This window comes from Pygoscelis adeliae, unplaced genomic scaffold (genome assembly GCF_000699105.1).
Source record: "Pygoscelis adeliae isolate BGI_AS28 unplaced genomic scaffold, ASM69910v1 Scaffold149, whole genome shotgun sequence".
NCBI lineage: Eukaryota > Metazoa > Chordata > Aves > Sphenisciformes > Spheniscidae > Pygoscelis > Pygoscelis adeliae.
This window is the reverse complement of record NW_008825494.1, coordinates 1248696-1266606: the sequence shown is the minus strand read 5'-3', so window position 1 is coordinate 1266606 and position 17911 is coordinate 1248696.

The window sequence follows — 17911 nt, the reverse complement described above, 5'->3', positions numbered from 1 at the left end:
GTCCCAAATAGGAATTCACTGTTTTCTGACCTGCTGGCCTCTAAGAGGATATCAAATGCTTTTCCTCTTTCTTTGTTCTGAAAAGATAGCATGTATTTGATGTATCCTTGTGGAATTCATTCATGTTCATAGAATTGTAGGATCATAGAATATCTCAAGTGGGAAGGGACCCATAAGGGTCATCAAGTCCAACTCCCAGCTCCCCGCAGGACTACCTAGAACTAAACCATAGGACTAAGAGTGTCGTCCAGATACTCCTTGAACTCTGACGGGCTTGGTGCCGTGACGATTTCCGTGGGGAGCCTGTTCCAGTGACCGACCACCTTCTCAGTGAAGAACCTTTTCCTAATGTCCCATGTTGCTAAATATCTCCAAGCCAGCACAACAGGCAACTTTTATTCCCCAAATCTGGAAGAGAAACCTGAAAGAGCAAATGATATGGAGGAGAAAAAAGGGTGAGTGTTGGGCTAATACTAATTTTGAGAAAATAGATATTTTCTGAATTTATACATCTTCTGTTTCAGTTTAAGAACCAATGCCTGTAATACAGCCCTCTTTTTTGTTAATTGTATACTTTTGAGAAAAATACATTCACTATTAACATTTCAATATTAGAATACAACTACTGAAATTTTAACTTCTTTAGTGCCCTATCAAGGAATTATTTACTTCTCTTCCCTTTTCAGAAATATACAGAAGGCATTAAAACCACCTCTGCTGCATTTATTTAAGCATAAATGCAATGCTTGATGACTATCAGTGTTCACAGTTGTAACAAAATCATGAAACTGTTCTTGTAGGAAATAAAAAATTAACTCCAAATGACAACACAATGTCCAACGCACTGAGAAACCCACTCTAGAACAAAGACAGTAGCTGACCAAGCTTCAGGTGGTGTCAAATTTGATAGAAAATTATAACACTGAAATAGAGATTCAGAAGGGCCAGATTGAACAGTTAGAGGGATTGATGTGGAAATGCTAAGCTCCTGGTTGACTGCTGGGACTTAAATGCCCCATTTCTCCTTTGCAGCAGGTACCGCTGTATCTCTCCTAGATGGCACACGTTGTCTCCAGTGGTGGTTCTTTCTGAATGCTGGTCTAACACACCAAGTGCTGCGTGAGCAAGGGCAGGGGAGGCTAGAAGGCCACATCTGCTTCACACATGCATCATGGGTCCCATTTGGTCACTTGTCATTTTCTTGTCCCCCACCATCCCCCTTCTGATGCAACACGTGCCAAAGGGGCCTCAGGAGGCATTTTAGAGAATCTCTGAGTGGTTCTTCATGGGCAGCAATGGAAAGCTGCCACTGGTCTTTATCTCTCAGAGGCAGCGTAGCTCACCATGTTTGTAAGTACAGCAGCGTCTCAAGCATCTTCTCATTCTTCCCCCATCAAATTGGGGTTCCTGTGCTGACAACTATATCCATCAGGATTGCTAACTCAATTTCCCTCACCCTAAAGTAACAGAACCCAATTTCATCCTCCTTCCCTCCTCTGCAACAGTGGTTTTTACTCAGATCGGAGACGCCAGTCCAAGCCTAATAAACATTAGTAGCACTGGAGCCTAATTTTTCCTGAACAGACCCCTTATTTAGTTAGATTCTTTTGTCACGTCATCCATCACAACCATCGGCTTTAACCAGTTCCTGTGATTCGGTTACACTTAATGCAGCAGTTCAGCTAATTATGTGGCCTTGTACACACAGCAAAAGTTTTGTCTTATTTGCTGTTTGCTGAATTAGCATTTTATGACTAAGCACGGATGACGGTCACTATACAGCCTCCTGACAAGGAGGAAAATAATCACTTACACCATGTCACATTAGAAATGGAGATCATTCAAGGGAAATACGCCACTCAGCTAAGAGTTGTTAAATGGGCTTGTTTACAGGGTGAAACCTCATGTAAAGCAGAAGTCCCTATTTTACCAAATATAAAGCAATAACAAAAATAAACTTAAAAACAAAACAAAGTTGGCAATTTGCTTTGGTGTTAACTTGCTTAATCGGGAAACTCAATAAAGAAATGTTCATTTTATGTTGAAAACTCAGCATGTCTGTCATTCCATGTTGCAACCTTTCCACATTTCAGCCAACACTGGCCTTTGTCAGGCTTATACAGTCTTGAATTTATTTTCACGAAGTCTGATGCCGTCCAAACTGCCAGAGGTACTTAACTTGCCTACTAATACCCAAAGTAATAAAGGCTGTTCTTCAGCATGGACTGCATGATCTTTATTAATCTTGATGACTAACCAATAAGTTAGATGAAAATAAGGTCTTTATATATAATGTGTACACACACGCACACATATATTCAAATCTACATTCATACACACATTCATTTGTAGACAAAAGTATGTTCATTTCCTCCCCCCAAAAAACAGAACTCATGCCAAATAATTTTTCTAGAAAGGACTATATTAGGTTAGCAGAGAAATCAGTTGCATTTTCAGCACTGTGAGAAATTCAGGTATAAACAATTCCAGAAGAGCATACATATGAGGAACATTATAGCTGCTGGATTTCCCAATTCCTTCAGGCACCTAAAGGTGTGAGTAGACCTCAAGGAGGACTTTCAGAAGTGTTTAACCAGCTTCACTCTCTTAAGGGCTTTTGTTACACCCAGGAGGTGACTACCTTATGTTTAGATACTCATATTAGCAAATTTGACCCCACTGCATTTTGGAGAGAGTATTATGCAGATTGAAAGTGGGCAGCACCTCAGAAATGACAAAGAAAAAAAAAAAAAGGAAGAATCAAACCATTTGTCCACAGCATTTAGAGCTGAAAATCTACCGTGAACCCACTTACACAGTGACCCTCTTGTACACTCTTCTACTTGAGATTTTTATTCAGCTGAGAAATATTATGATTTGTCTGGCAACCTAATCTAGCCCTTATTCAGAAGAATGTAAGATGACCTTCTGACCTTAGTTTTGTCTCTTCCAACTACTGTGAAAGTAAATAGCCAGATGCCACCCAGACATTGCCAGCTAGATGCACGAACAGCTGATGAGCTCCTTCAGCCCTTGCAGTGAAGCCAATTTTAACTTCTTTTTACTGATTATAGTGAGCTTTGAACAAACTTGTTTGACAACTTTAAGGCAGATTTTGAAAAACAGTTAACCTAGCAGAGAGGTGTAATCATAAGGTAGCTTGGCAAAGCAATCAACTCCTGAGATGCTGGCAGAATAGCCACATGTACTGGGAAGACCTCAGATCCGCCTGATGTTCATTATACGTGTCTGGAAGCTTCTGTGATGTTTCACAACAGTTGTATTGTGGGTGGTGCTGGCAGTAACACAATTACAGACTTCTACTACCTTTCTCTGGAAGCTCTTGCTTTCAGCCACTTTGAACTTTGCTAACCTTTTTCTCGCTGCTGCTGCCCAGGCTTTCACACCCCTTCAGTCAGAAATTTGGGGAAGTCTGACGGAGACAGTTCAGCATGACAATTGCTGTAATTTTTTTTTTCAAAGATTTGAAAAGAAAATAGAAATATCTTTCCTACTTCTAGTCTGTGAAAATGGCTTGAAATTCTAAAGAAAATATTATTATACCTAAGAAATAATTATTATTATCCTTGGGGAAGGAAGAAAATTAATTCATATATGCTCAGGCTATAAAACTCTGGAAATCACCTCTTCAGAACTTCTTAAGGGGTTAGCTCCTCTAACCTTTGAGTAACCATCTGTGCATGCTTATGAAAATAAGTCTCGTATGAACTTCAGCCTCAAAGAACTCTTTACCTTTGTTTTCCATAGAGCATGCTCAATGCCTGCAGTGGCATTTTCTGCATGCCAGCTGCGCTCACCTTGCTCAGCTTCTAAAGAATATAAAGATTTCTTGGACTCCGCAGTTACATAGAGGCCGACCTGCACTTTATTTCACTCACAAAGCAAATAATACTGATGCAAGAAAAGGATTAATGTTCATGCAAGGTCAGAGCATTTTCAGTGGTGTCCAAAGTGCTAGTCCTTCTGGTTCTCCCACAAATTTACCAGGTTATACTGGATAAAGAAATTAAGGAAACCTGGGCATTTCTTAAGCTGGGAGCTAGCAATTTCCCACCTGTAACATTAAGCAATTTATTTCATATTCTAAATATATGTTTATCACCCCACAATATACTTAGTAAAGAAATGTTATGATTACAAAGTCACAACACAAAGAGAGAAATAAGAGAATAACAGTGGCCTGTGTGCATGCATTATGATGCAGTCTTTAATTACACAGCCATGTCCACCCGCAGGACCCCTGCCTCATTCAGTGCACAAGGCAGACTGTGCTCACAAAATGAGCAGCCATGCAGTATTTCTTTTTCTTCTCATCATTTAATATATGTCCCCATGCCTAATTTTCTGCACACCATCCAAACCTTGCACTGAATACATAATTATTCATTTCCTAATGGACTTTTCCCTGGTGCTTTTTTTTCATAGTATCCTACTTATTAACAGAAATTAATGAATTTATCTTCATAATGTCCCTGTGGTATTACTCTCCCCATTTTACAGATAGGGAATTGTCAAATATGCCAGCTAATTTGAGGTGGTAATTTGAGATGCCTGAGGTCTGATTTCTCAAAGTATATAGCAGTATGTATGCTCAGAGTAGTGCTCCTATTTATCTTAGTGACTGCTGCAAAAGCTAGGCAAGTCTTCAAAAAAGATTGCAGGATCACAGGCTGTATGTCCAAAATGTGAGAATAGAAAATTTATATGATTTTCATAGAAAACCTCTGACAAAGACAGGATGGAATCTGGTTTTTCAGGAACATTCAGTGACTTCTATCACAATCTTTTTCGTTCATCTGCCTCATGCAGTGCCCATCTCCAAAGCATCAAGTGATCTTCAGTCATGACACAAAATGGATTCACGCCTAAGCACTGTTCAGCCTATATTTTTAATGAAGTGGTAGTCTTATGATCTTTAATTTCAATCCTCAGGCATAACACATATTCATATAATGATGAATTAAACTTAACTTTATTTGGACATTTTCTAATGTTGGACTACTGGGCAATTTTGCAGTTTAAAGATTCTCTCAATGTAGCCTTGTGGCTTAGAACTAATTAATTTGAACACAGAAGATGTGGGACAAAAAAAATTGAACAGCGCCCATGTATGCATGTGTCCCTGCACAAGCAAACTCACTGGAGTGGAACCCGCGTTGTCAGGTGTGCAGAGCAGCCCGTTATTCTTCAAAGTATGGTGGAAACTGGAAAAGGGAGGAAACACTTGCTGTGTGGACCTCCCACTAGAGGGGGGTGGAGGAACACATTTCACCAGTGACTTTGGAGCCTCGCAACAAAGCAGAAATGTTGAGATTCAAAAGCTGTTGATTTTACACAGGTGGAATTGTTAAGGGGTGTGGATGTATTGGAAGAGCAGTAGGAAAGCTGTGGCACTCATTTTCCCCTTTTCCTATACACATGTACTATATGTTCTTGATTACAGGACAGCTATGTAGTAACTTCATCATTCCTTCATTGGATATAGCTGTACCCAGCTCTCCTTCACTCGGGTCCTAAGGGAAATATGTCCTAATGGATACAATATATTCTGTGTTCCTGCTCCTCCCTAGCTCCAGGTCTTCCTTTCTTCATTTTTTTCCCTCTGGTGTCTTGCCTCACCACTTCTTGCTCGCTCTCATTACCTGCTCTTAATGCTCCTCCTTAATGATTTTCCATCTCTCAGGGATGGATTTTCCATCTCTCAGTTCTGTTCAGCTCCTGACACCTTCTTTCTCACCACATCTCTTTCAAACCTTTACCCCTCACTCCTCCATCCCACCTTCCCACCCCCTCCTTAGTTCCTACTCCACTTCCAAGTGCAGCTGTCCCGCGGCATGGCGCAGGGACAGAAGAACGTGGTGTGGGCTCAGAATGGCTGCGCGTGGCATCCGTGACCGACACTGGCAGAGCATGCTTTGCTGCGCTTGGGATGAAGCTGCTCAAAGAGTGGCAGCCACATGGTCAAGTAGCATCCCATTCAGTTGTGGGACTGGCAAGACTTTACAAAGTGTGTATCAGGTTTCAGAGAGGTAGGAGGTGTATGATTTTTCACAAGTTTGTAACTTGGTCAGATTTGAGCAAATTTACACAGTACAAAGCACAGTTCTTATATGAATATGATCTTTATACCATCTTTTGGAGGAGCCAGAACTTTTCCAAGGCACAATTTTCTATTTTCATCTTTTGTTAGTAATGTGATCTAAAGAATATTTTATGTAACGTCATTCTCAGCAGTAGCTACACCATTTATGCTGAACAGCAAAGTAACCTCTGTTACTCAAAAACCTTAAAAACAAAAAGCATAATGGAAACAAAACCTTCCTTCAGCAGTCCTATGTTATGGGGGTTTTCAGCTCGATGGTTGAAGTTTGCCAATCTATAAACAACTAGTGAGTTTTAAACTGTGTAGTGATGTGAATTTTAGCTAACATCGTTTCTGTTGCGTACCTCCTGCACTATAAACCAACTCTAAACATTACCAGAGCTCCATTAGAAACTAAATAAGAATTTTTGATCATATTTTGTACAGTTACCACAAACCATGAAATACCTTCAGTGACAGATCTTTTCTTAAACAAGTACTCGGTGAAGACCTGTCCACTCATGGCATGTTCTTGATTGCTATGTTTAAAACCGGGTTTGGCAAAATGCTCCATGCCCTCATGACAATAAACTATGTTGGTTCCTCTGTCGCAGCAACATGATAAAGTAAGTGAAGTCATATAATCAATGTATGAATGTCACTTATAATCAGGATATTCTTCTGTAAAAGGGAGATCCGTCACACAAGTTACACTGAACGTTTTATAGACTTATTGATCTTACTTTTGACCAACAACTTTTTTAATAAGCTTGCAAGATATTCCAGCTCTGATGTCATGGACCTGGTTTTAGATAGCCAAATATGGAGGCAGACTCATAAAAGTAGATCTTTAGCTTTTTAAAATTTCTGAATGGTTGTAAAAGCTTTGAAAGAATAAATTATTCAGATAAAAATATTTTTTAATAACCCAGACCAGAAAAGTCCTGCCTCAAAAGAATAAAAGTAAAAATAATGTGGAATGTCTCTACCCACATTAAAAATATTCATATTTGGTATGTTTTCATTTACTATTATTTATTTTCATCTTTCGGAGAATTGTATTAAATTATAATAGTATCTTATTTCTTGAGATCAAAAGAATCTGCATTTAATATTTCATAGGGGCAATTGTCCGTGTGGTCTCATATTATCTTATTGGAACATCAAAGCTTGTTTTAGATTTCTGCTAGTACCCCCCGGGCAGATCCCATGTTCACATGGAAGCTATTGGTTGAGATTCAGCACTGACTTTCATGTGGGGGGAGGAGAAAAAGACTATCTCATACCTATAAATGGACCACCAGGGGATGCTTTGAAGATGGGATGGAGGCAAAACATACACTATGTGTGAATGATTACTTAGGAACTTCTTTCATGTGACTGCTGGGAAGAAGTTTTGTTTCTAATGGACAAACCTGATGACAGACCTGGGGAAATTTGACATTTCCATACGCTTTCTTTGCTGTTTTGCCTATGAGTGTAGGCATGTTTTGAAAGGCTCTTTAATGAGTAGCTGTTGCATACGGGAATCTCTTTTTTGGAAGATTTGTGCAATCGCTATTGACATTCATTGTATGTATTTCTTAAAACCCCCTCATATCCTCTTAGTTTATATGGGACCATTTTCACTATGTATTTAATGTGATTGTGTAGGGCTCCAGTCCCTCCTGTATACAAAGCAAGACACAATAACCACAGCGACAGCTGCATTCTTGGGCATTTGGGCAGGATTTATCTCTTTCAAACTCACCCATGTAAAACTTAGTGGACTAGTCTGAGCTGGCTGTCTTAGCTGCATTCTAGTCAATGGAGAGAAACAGGAACCCCCAGAAGTTATCCAAACTGACTTAGATATCTCAGACAGGGTCAACTGCTCTCTAGAGATACCTGTTGCTTTGCATAGGGAGACACTAGATGATTTGCTTGAGTGGATGTGATGATTTGCTTGAGTGGATGTGAGACAGCTAACACTTGGTCAACTCAGCAAGCTAAATGCCATGCTTTCACACCAATTTGCTTTTGGAGATACTGCTAAGGATGTCACAGTGTTTGTCTAGGACATTCCTAGACATCAAGGGTCAAAGTACTACTCAGCCATCTTACTGCAGCTCGTGGGCTGTAAATGACATTTGTCATTAGACTTTAGGCAGATTATTTCCTCCCTGCTGAAGGACTGTGAAGTCTGGTGTGACAGCTGGAGACCAAGCACAACACTATGGACATCTCAGGTGATGCCAGGTACCTATGTGTGTACAATTAAATACAGTCCCTGCATTCAGATACTTGCATTTAGATACCTGCAGCTTGGTGCTGAACCTGACCTGCACTGCTCACCTGGCATTAAGAAGAAACTTCCTTTGTCTGTCATTTAATTGTTGATTCTGGAGGTGTGTATATATATATATCCTCTGAAACACGCAGGGGTCACCGAGAAAGGATACTACATAAAAAGGGACCTCAGATAGCACTCATCCCAACTCAGTTTAAATGGTTACAGTGTGCATGCTCACATCTGAGTTAATTGTCTTGAGCCTACGTTAACGTCAACAGAGAGAGGGAGAACTCTGAGAACACCTGACCTACTTTTTATGTTTTCTTTAGGATTAAATTAATAGTTCCCTAAAAGTGCTGGGTTTTCTGTACTGCCTATGAAGGGGGTGGAGGGTGACTAGCTCTGAGGTAACATCTGCATTAGAGCTGGCCACATCTGATGGTATGAACCACACCTGTTCTGACCACCACCCACCCAGCAGCACTCTGCAAAGGGTGTCTGAAACAAAGAGTGCTTTACAGAGGCATCGCTGATGCTGAAAGTGGTGGAGGGAGGCTATGACAGCTGCCCTCTCTCTGCAGCTAAAAGTTACAACATCAGCTCAGCAGAAAAGCCAAGTTTGCTGTATTTGCCCAGTTCTTAACCTCTTCAGGGAGGAAACAGTAGGGTCTAATTCAAGCAACAATTGCCACCTGTACTCACTACTTATTCAGGAAGCTGTCTCTCTCTCCCTTGGTTGTGTATGGGCTCACCAGTATGAGTAAGAGAATCCCAGAGAATCTTTATGTAGTTTCTCTCAATCAGATTTTTTAAACTTGTGTTCAGATGATGGCAGTTCTAATGAGGAAGAAAGCTGATTGCTCATTGTATGGGGTCCTGTGAGACTGATGGATGTCCATAGGGGTATTTGAACCATATGCCTCACCACAGCATATGGAAAACTACTTTCAAACTCCAGTGTTTAGAGACAAACAAGAATATAGGAATTATCATACTGAATCAAACAAAAAAATTTGCTAGCCTGTTCCACTGTTACTAGTATATACCTCACACAGATAGGTGAAAAATCATCCAAGTAGGCTGAAGGGGTACTCTGTTAACACTCATGCTTTAATCTGAATTTAGAATAGGCAGTGTGAATTTAGTTTTATACACTTTTTCAATTTCTTAAACTAACCATTCTGTTTCCAGATACTATGATGATATCAGTGAGACATCTTTACTGGAAACATTGAAAAAGAAGATAAGTACTAGGGATCCAGAAGCAAAAAAATATTCTCCTAGGATACAGTATAGGGGAAGAATAGCAATGAAACATAGTTCTCACTTTTTGAGGAAGTTAGAAGTAACACTAGACAAAACAGAGAGCTCATTTTCTCTTATTTGTAAACACCTGAAAGATTATTTTGGCCTTATTTTTTCAGTATTTGTCTAGAGAAAGTGTTGTGATGCTTTTTGTACTTGAAACTTTGTTTCACATGATTATATAGCTTGTATATAGTATTAAGCCAGGCAGAAAATGAAAGATAGTACTCTTGCATACATGTCCCACTGGACTGTAAACATAAGCAGCATGAAAGATTTTATCACTGAAGATTTCATTGCACTTGATGGGATTGTTGCACCAGGGAGAACCACCTGTTTGGAGGATGTTCTGAAGGAAAGTGTCCTGAGTGATTTTTCTGGTTGGATTTAGTGGAAGAAATACAGACTACTTCAAGTTATTCTCATCATGTAACCAGAGAGAAAACAATATTCTATTTTGAGAATATGTGATGTGCATGTTGATTACTGAATTGATGTTTTAACCAATTTTTAGTATTCACTGGAAACCTACAGAAATCAAAAATCAAACTACCTTTTTATCTTCATCAAACGTTGTAACTTGCAGTCAGTTCTTCTAACCAGCAAGGCTATTCTTTGTTTCAGCTGCCTAGCACTTTTTATAGCCCTCCTTGGTATGATGTACATGCTCATGTTATCTAGTCTATAAGACCCCTTAAGGCTTCTTGCACTTAAAAAGTCAATGTACTGAAGCAATAAACTGAACTTCTATGCAAAATAACATAGGACTCTATGATAATGATATTTTTCCAAAATACCCAGAGGCAGCTGACTGTATTGTCAGAGTACTACAAGGACAGAAATACATCTGATACTACTAAGATGCTTTCTATGTTGGTGTGTGGTCCAATAGCTTATTTGTATCTTAGAGGACATATTTTTATTAGATTTGCTAAATCATTTTGCCCTTCAGGCTGACTTTGTTTGCAAAGTTTTTTCCTTGTCTTCAAAGACTGAGCTGCAAACGCCTATGTAAATGCTAACAGAATGTGTGAATGGCGTCAGAGCATTTGTATTCCATCTTCAACTCTTGCTTCTTTGAGAGCCCTGGGAGTAAAATCACATCAAGACATCAAAAGGGCTTGTTTTCTACTGTTTGAGGGCTAAGTTTACTACAGCATGTGTGCTATCCCTTCCTCACCCACCTACCTCCCTGCTTCTTTTTTAGTTCAGCTTTTTGCTCTCTGTAGATGCTGCCTATAATTCTGTGCACTCTTTGCGTGGTTTCTAGTACAACAGTGTCCCACACTTGGTTTTCTCTTAAATGCTACCTTACTGAACATGATAAACAATAATTCATTACGCTATTGTTATAGCAATGGGTGTTATCAACTGCCACCCTCCACAACGTACTATTTCTTACACCGGTGCAAGTCAAAAGACTGGCTAACCCATGCATTCTGCATTTACACAGAAGTGTCACCAGTACAAAATAATTTGCTTATCTTTAGACAGTGATTCTGAAAGGCTGGAGAAACAGGGTGACAGGAACTTCATGAAGTTCAGTGAAGAGAAGTGCAAAGTCCTGCACCTGAGAAAGAACAACCCCAGGCACCAGCATAGGCTGGGGCTGCCCCGCTGGAAAGCAGCTTGGCAGGGAAGGCAAAGCTAGTAGACACCAAGCTGACCGTGAGCCAGCAATGCATCCTTGCAGCAAAGAAGGCCAATGGCAACCTGGGCTGCATTAGGCAGAGCTTTGCCAGCACGTAGAGCTAGATGATCCTTCCCCTCTGCTCAGCACTGGTGAGGCACATCTGAAGTGCTGGGTCCAGTGCTGGGCTCCCCAGTACAAGAGACACATGGCCATACTGGAGCGAGTCTAGTGCAGGGCCACAAAGATGATTAAGGGACTGGAGCACCTTTCATGCAAGGAAAGGCTGAGACAGCTGGGACTGTTCAGTCTGGAGAGGAGGAGGCTCAGGGGGAATCTTATGCATGTGGATAAATACTCAAATTGGGGTAGTAAAGAAGACAGAGTCAGGGTCTGCTCAGTGGTGCCTGTGACAGGACAAGAGGCAATGGGCACGAACCAAAAAAGATGAAATTCAATCTGAACACAAGAAAGCACTTTTTACTGTGAGGGTGATGAAACAGAGGAACAGGTTGCCCAGAGGGGTTGTGGAGTCTCCATCCTTGGAGATACTTAAAATCCAACTGGACATGGTCCTGGGCAACCAGCTGTGGCTAACCCTGCTCTGAGCCAGTGGTTGGACTAGATGACCTCCAGAGATGCTTTCCAGCCTCAGCCCTTCTGTAATTCTGTGTGGATCCGTGATTTCTCTTCTAGCTAAGCAAGGCCATAAGTTTGAAAACAAAAGGTTCTTTGCCTTTTTGCAGAAGGAGAAAGAAAGGAAAAGGAACATACCCTCTGACTTTCCTCTTTTTTTCAGGTTTTATTATTCTCTAGGAATGACTGTCTAAGTGTCTTTCCTAAAGAATACATGGAAGTCTGGAATAAAATTTAAACTTTAACCCCTAATGGAGGGTGTCTATATTGCACTGGTTATAAATTTTCTGACTCTGTGGTACAGTTAATGTACTTGCAGTACAAAATCACAGAGGCTTATATAAGCAAGGCTTTTAGTCACCACGTTCAAAAATGTCTTTCCAGTCAGATTGCTCTTCCTTTTCTTAAGAGAGTCATCTAATTTTTCTATTAATTTCCCGGTTGCTGCATAAGCAGCACTGGAACAAAAGGTTGCGTAAGTTCTCTGTCTTTCAACTCCTTTGGTTTCTCAGCTTCAAAGAGCCACATCAAAATATCTTGCAACAGAACAAACATCAACCGGATTTTTTTTCAGCATTCAACAGATACCACATTCTGCCAACTGCCCAGCAGAAGAAATGCTGCCAAATTCCTCCTTGATATACGGCAGAGCCCGTTAATATTGAGGTAGCTTTATGGGTATGTTGCAAAATTTTTTTACTTGCTTTTTAAAGACACTTTCACATCAAACCAAATGGTGTTGTAAAAGGCTGATATATAATATTTGAGGTAAAATCGTACTGTTGAAACACATCATTCAGTTGCCTGAGCTTTGTCTCTTAAAGCTGTGACACTTAGATGTTCCCACTTTCTCCCCATTCCCTTGAGTTCACTGCTGAGGACAGTTCTCCCACTGAGTCCCATGGTAGCAGAAGTAGCACCTCAGCCAGGATGTAAACTTTGAAAACAATTCTGATTTGACTGATTTCAACCCAAGATGTGGAATAACTTCACAATTGTGGCTTTAATCAAAATTAAGAGGAAGTACAGACTCTCCTGACTGCGTCTTTTACCTCTTGTTTTTCATCTACACCATATTAGCTGTGCTACCTGTTTTAGTCTGGGGGGTGGTAACCCGCTGAGACTTTTCTGATGTGGAGATCTTCTCCAGTACCTGGGTGTTCAAATCCTTTGTGTTGTTGATTGTGATCTAACATTTTCTGCAAAATAACATGCAAGAGGCATAGACATTTGCACGCATTGAGATACCATGAGCGATAACTTTGCTCTCAACCATCTGCTAGACCCTTTGTTTACTGCTGCTCTTTGTACTGAAGTTCAAATATTTTGGAATGAATGGGGGAAAAATTGCACAAGAAGCCCCCCAACTCAGCTTTTGTTTTTTTATGAACAACATCTGCAGAATATGATAGGAAACAAAAACATCTGTTTTCAGTGGCTTTGCTGTATTGTGCCTTTCTAGTGACTCATACGTAAACCTGAAGCCAGGCTCTTTGGGGCGTTCTCTCCTTTTTTATTATGTAAAAAACCCTGGGCAAACTTCATACAGAAAGGTAAGATACTCAGAGGTGGAACAGGTATTAGGAGGCCCACAGTAAGCCTGCTTCAGCTTCACAACTTCTGGATGAAGAATCTTTTGGATGGAAATGAAGATTGAAGTCTTGGCTACCTAATGAGAGAGAAATCCCAAAACACGTCCATTTTCTAGTGTAACACCATCGCTCATGGCAAGATTTACTGTAAAGTAGAGGCAGACTTCTGTCTGTATCTTTTAGTTTCATCTGGTCTATGACAATTTAATGCACTGGAAATGTGGTCGTTTGCCTAGCAGACCGGTGTGCCTAGTTCTGCTGTCCTGGTCTGTGTCTTGCTTGGATATCCAAGAGATGCTGGACAACACTTGTGTGACCTGGTAAGTGTCTGTGGTGTCCCACTGCCTCTATGAATGCATTTAAGTGGTGGTAGAATTAATATTTGATAATCCACCCTTTAAGAATTTCTGGTGAAAAGCAATATTTACTGTTATCATTGGCCAAATATAGCTTCGAAGTTTAGGCCTCCTTGCGCATGCAAAATTGAAATTCCCTTCATGACTGACCCTCCCCTCACCCTCTCCCTGCTTAACCTTATAACTCAGCAGTTAGAGGACTCACAGGACGTGTAGAAGTCATACTCTTACTGCTCTTCTTTTTAGTAAGAAGGATCTGCTATACTTGTTAAAAACCACGGTGTATTTGTGTATGCTGTTCTCACCCTTCTTTTGAAGCTCGACTCTTTCACAAAAATAAAACTCTTCCAGCCTGGCTGGATAAGAGGGGTAAAAGGTATATGGCTCTGCAGCCCAGAGACGCAGATGCCCACCAAAAGGGGGGCTGATGCTTTTTCCATTGACCTTATCACACTAAAGAGTCACTGGACAAAGCAGAGCTGTTTGTGCTCAGATACAGCAGTGTAGGTAATACATGTCCCTCTGCATCTTAGTATTGGTGACTTTAAGCTCTTCCCCAGATAAGAGGTATACTAAGGACACTTTCTAAGGGAGTCATATGCCTTGTATGCATATGCATATACATATGCAGAAGCACAAGCTTCTGTGCAAGTGACAGGTATTAGGTGTATCTCATCCTTTAAGGTGATTGTGCTGAAAGGTTTCCTTTTATTTATATAATTACCTAGCAGTATAGGGAGCTGATGTTAGGATATATCTTGCTCTGTCTCTCGACCTTACAAAACCTATTGCCTACAATTTATCAACCCATTTTGTTTTCTTATTAAAAAGCTGAAACTGATTATATTCTTACCTTTAGTAACCTCTGACAAACACAGTGATAGAGGCTACTTTTTAATAGAAGTCTTTTGCAGAGCAATATACAGCAGAAAAATATTTATCAAAAAAATAGTGATCCTTGGGCATATTGATACAAGGAAAAACAGAGAGGAAGAAAGCAAAATAGAGCCATGAGAAAATATGTGTTCCACTCCTATTCTGTATAATTATAATACTATATAAATCAGAAAGGCAAAGATATTCCTTTGGTCCCTCTTCTGATAACATTTTCAGCCTGCCTAGATATATAGAGGCAGATTTTTTTTAATATGGTGCATATTATTTTTTTCTCACACTTTTATCTTCTAAGACTAGGAAACCAGAAGCTCCAGCCACAGGTAGACATGAATCCTATCACTAATCCCAGGGATTTTGATTTGAGAAAAAAATGGTGTTATTTCACTAGGAAACAGACACAGGCTCCTTCGTCTGCCGTATGTGATAGAGCATCCCTCTTTTAGTTTAAAGCCATTCCCCCTTGTCCTGTCGCAACAGGCCCTGCTAAAAAGTTTGCTGCCATCTTTTTTGTAAGCCCCCTTTAAGAACTGGTAGGCTGCAATAAGGTCTCCCTGAAGCCTTCTCTTCTCTAGGCTGAACAACCCCAACTGTCTCATACTATGAAGAAGGCTTCGGGGACACCTTATTGCAGACTATCAGTACTTAAAGGGGGCTTACAAAAAAGATGGCGGCAAACTTTTTAGCAGGGCCTGTTGCAACAGGACAAGGGGGAATGGCCCATGCCTGGAAACATTCCAGGTCAGGTTGGACGGGGCTCTGAGCAACCTGATCTAGTTGAAGATGTCCCTGCCCATGGCAGAGGGGTTGGACTAGATGACCTTTAGAGGTCCCTTCCAACCCAAACTATTCTATGATTCTATTCTATGATTCTATTCTATGATTCTATTCTATGATTCTATGATCCCCTGCTGGGCTGCAGGGCACGGAGGGAAGCCAGGCTCTGCCTCCACCTGCTGCCCTGCCCCTGCAGCACTAGGTGAGGAGAAAAGAGGAACCCCAAGCAGCTGCAGCTTCTCCTGTGGCAACTGTGGGGCTTCTCTCCAGGCTTGCCACATGGCAAGCGTGAATGCACGCAGGGACCAGGTGTACACTTAGGGTGAGCGTGCACCTGCTATTTCCCATCCACAAAACCTTGTGTCAGCAGTTGCCAGCAAGAAACTGAGAAGGAGCAAGCCCTGCAGGTGACACTAATTCATCTCACAAATCATAAGAGTTATGAGAAATCTCCAAGAGAGGATGAGTTATTATTACATTTCTTCTCCTATTGCATAATACCATTCTTACGGCTGCTAGATTAGTTGGTGATAGATGTCTACTTAGATACTCAGTGACAAAAGGTCATTTAGGGCCATGTTTTCTTTTCCCACAGAAAATGCTGACTACGTGCCCTTGGTATCTTGACAAGTTTAAACCTGTGTGGCTTTTCCGAAAAAAACGATTGTATCTAGTCCAGTCTTTCAAGCATTCAGTTAGTGTTACCCTCCATTTTCATCTTTGCAGCTCACATTGTTTTCAGGAAAAGGGAAAAAAGAAAGTTATGTTTTGCATGGCTGAGTTTAATGACTGTAAAAATGTAAGCCACCAAAAAAAGCAAGGATGGTTTTGAAAGCTTTTATGAATACACTGTAAGAAATTTCTAGGTTCATTGCAAAAGAAGCAACCATTTTCTGCTCAAAATTATGCATTTGATAATTGTGCAAAACATATTTCCAAATAAATTGAAAAACACTAATGTAATTTAAAAAATAAACAACAAAAATAAGGGAAAGCAGAAGTTGCAAGACTGGCTTCAACTGTTCCCTGTTTAAAAAAAACCCATGTGATTTCCTCCTATTCTTCCTCTCACTGAAAATTGACATCAAAAGCAAAGCAAACAGTATAGATGTTCAATCTATCAATGTAAATTGGCTCAGCACTGGTATAGCTAGCACATAAATTGCATGAGGAATAAATATACAGTCTGTTTGTTCTGCTGTTGAGAAAATACAGTTCAATTAGTCTGGACTACTGTATGATACACAGTTTCTCCCTTTCTGTGGGATATAATTAGGACCAAGATGTAGCGTCTGTGGGACTCATGCCTTTGAAAAACATGACAACTTTTGAATAAATAAGAAGGAAGATGTGAATGTTGTCGTGTACCCTTCTTCTTACTGTGGGGAGTTGAACAGGCCTTTTCCTATCTGGCCATTTAATTTCCTTGCTTGTAGCTAGGCTTGCATAAATCACTGCAAGCCTGCTCTGAGAGACGGGCTGCACGGCTGTGTGACCATCTGGGAAACAGGAAGGGAGGAGAGGGGAGGAGAGGAGAGGAGAGGAGAGGAGAGTGAACAGAAGAAAAAATGTTGATGAAATGATGGAAAATGGCAGATGAGAGATTAGGGAAGCTTCACATTACTGTCCTTCCAACTAGTCACTGTTTGTGACAGTAGTTGAAAGCAGCAAGCCAGCCTGCTATTCTGTTCAGTAAACCACGTGGAGCAAAGGGTCTTGAATTTTGCTACAGAGTTGCCCAGCACTCTCCTACAAAATGAGCATTAAGCCAACAGCCAGATGCATGAGAAAGCTTTGTTTTTATAATGTAAAGAAAATGTCTTTTATTTGAACAGCAAGGTAATATGCAGCACTTTGTCACAGTCTTAGAAGATTAAGAGTTTTGTTGGAGGCAGCTGTCTCTCCTGAATGGCTTGGGACCAAAGTGATGCCCTTGCAAGTCTATAACCTGTGTAAGCTAAAGGTATTATTTCAGTCAATATGTCATAAAGTTGAAACCAATCCTGATATGAAGATGGGGTGATTGGTTATGTAGCATAACTGAAAGGAAACTGTGTTCTTGAGCTTATCTGGCTTGCTAAACATAGAATCATAGAATCATAGAATCATTAAGGTTGGAAAAGACCTCTAAGATTGAGTCCAACCGTCGACCCAACACCACCGTGTCCACTAAACCGTGTCCCTAAGCGCCTCATCTACACATCTTTTAAATACCTCCAGGGATGGTGACTCCACCACTTCCCCGGGCAGCCTGTTCCAATGTTTAACCACTCTTTCAGTAAAGAAATTTTTCCTCACATCCAATCTAAACCTCCCCTGGCACAACTTGAGGCCATTTCCTCTCAT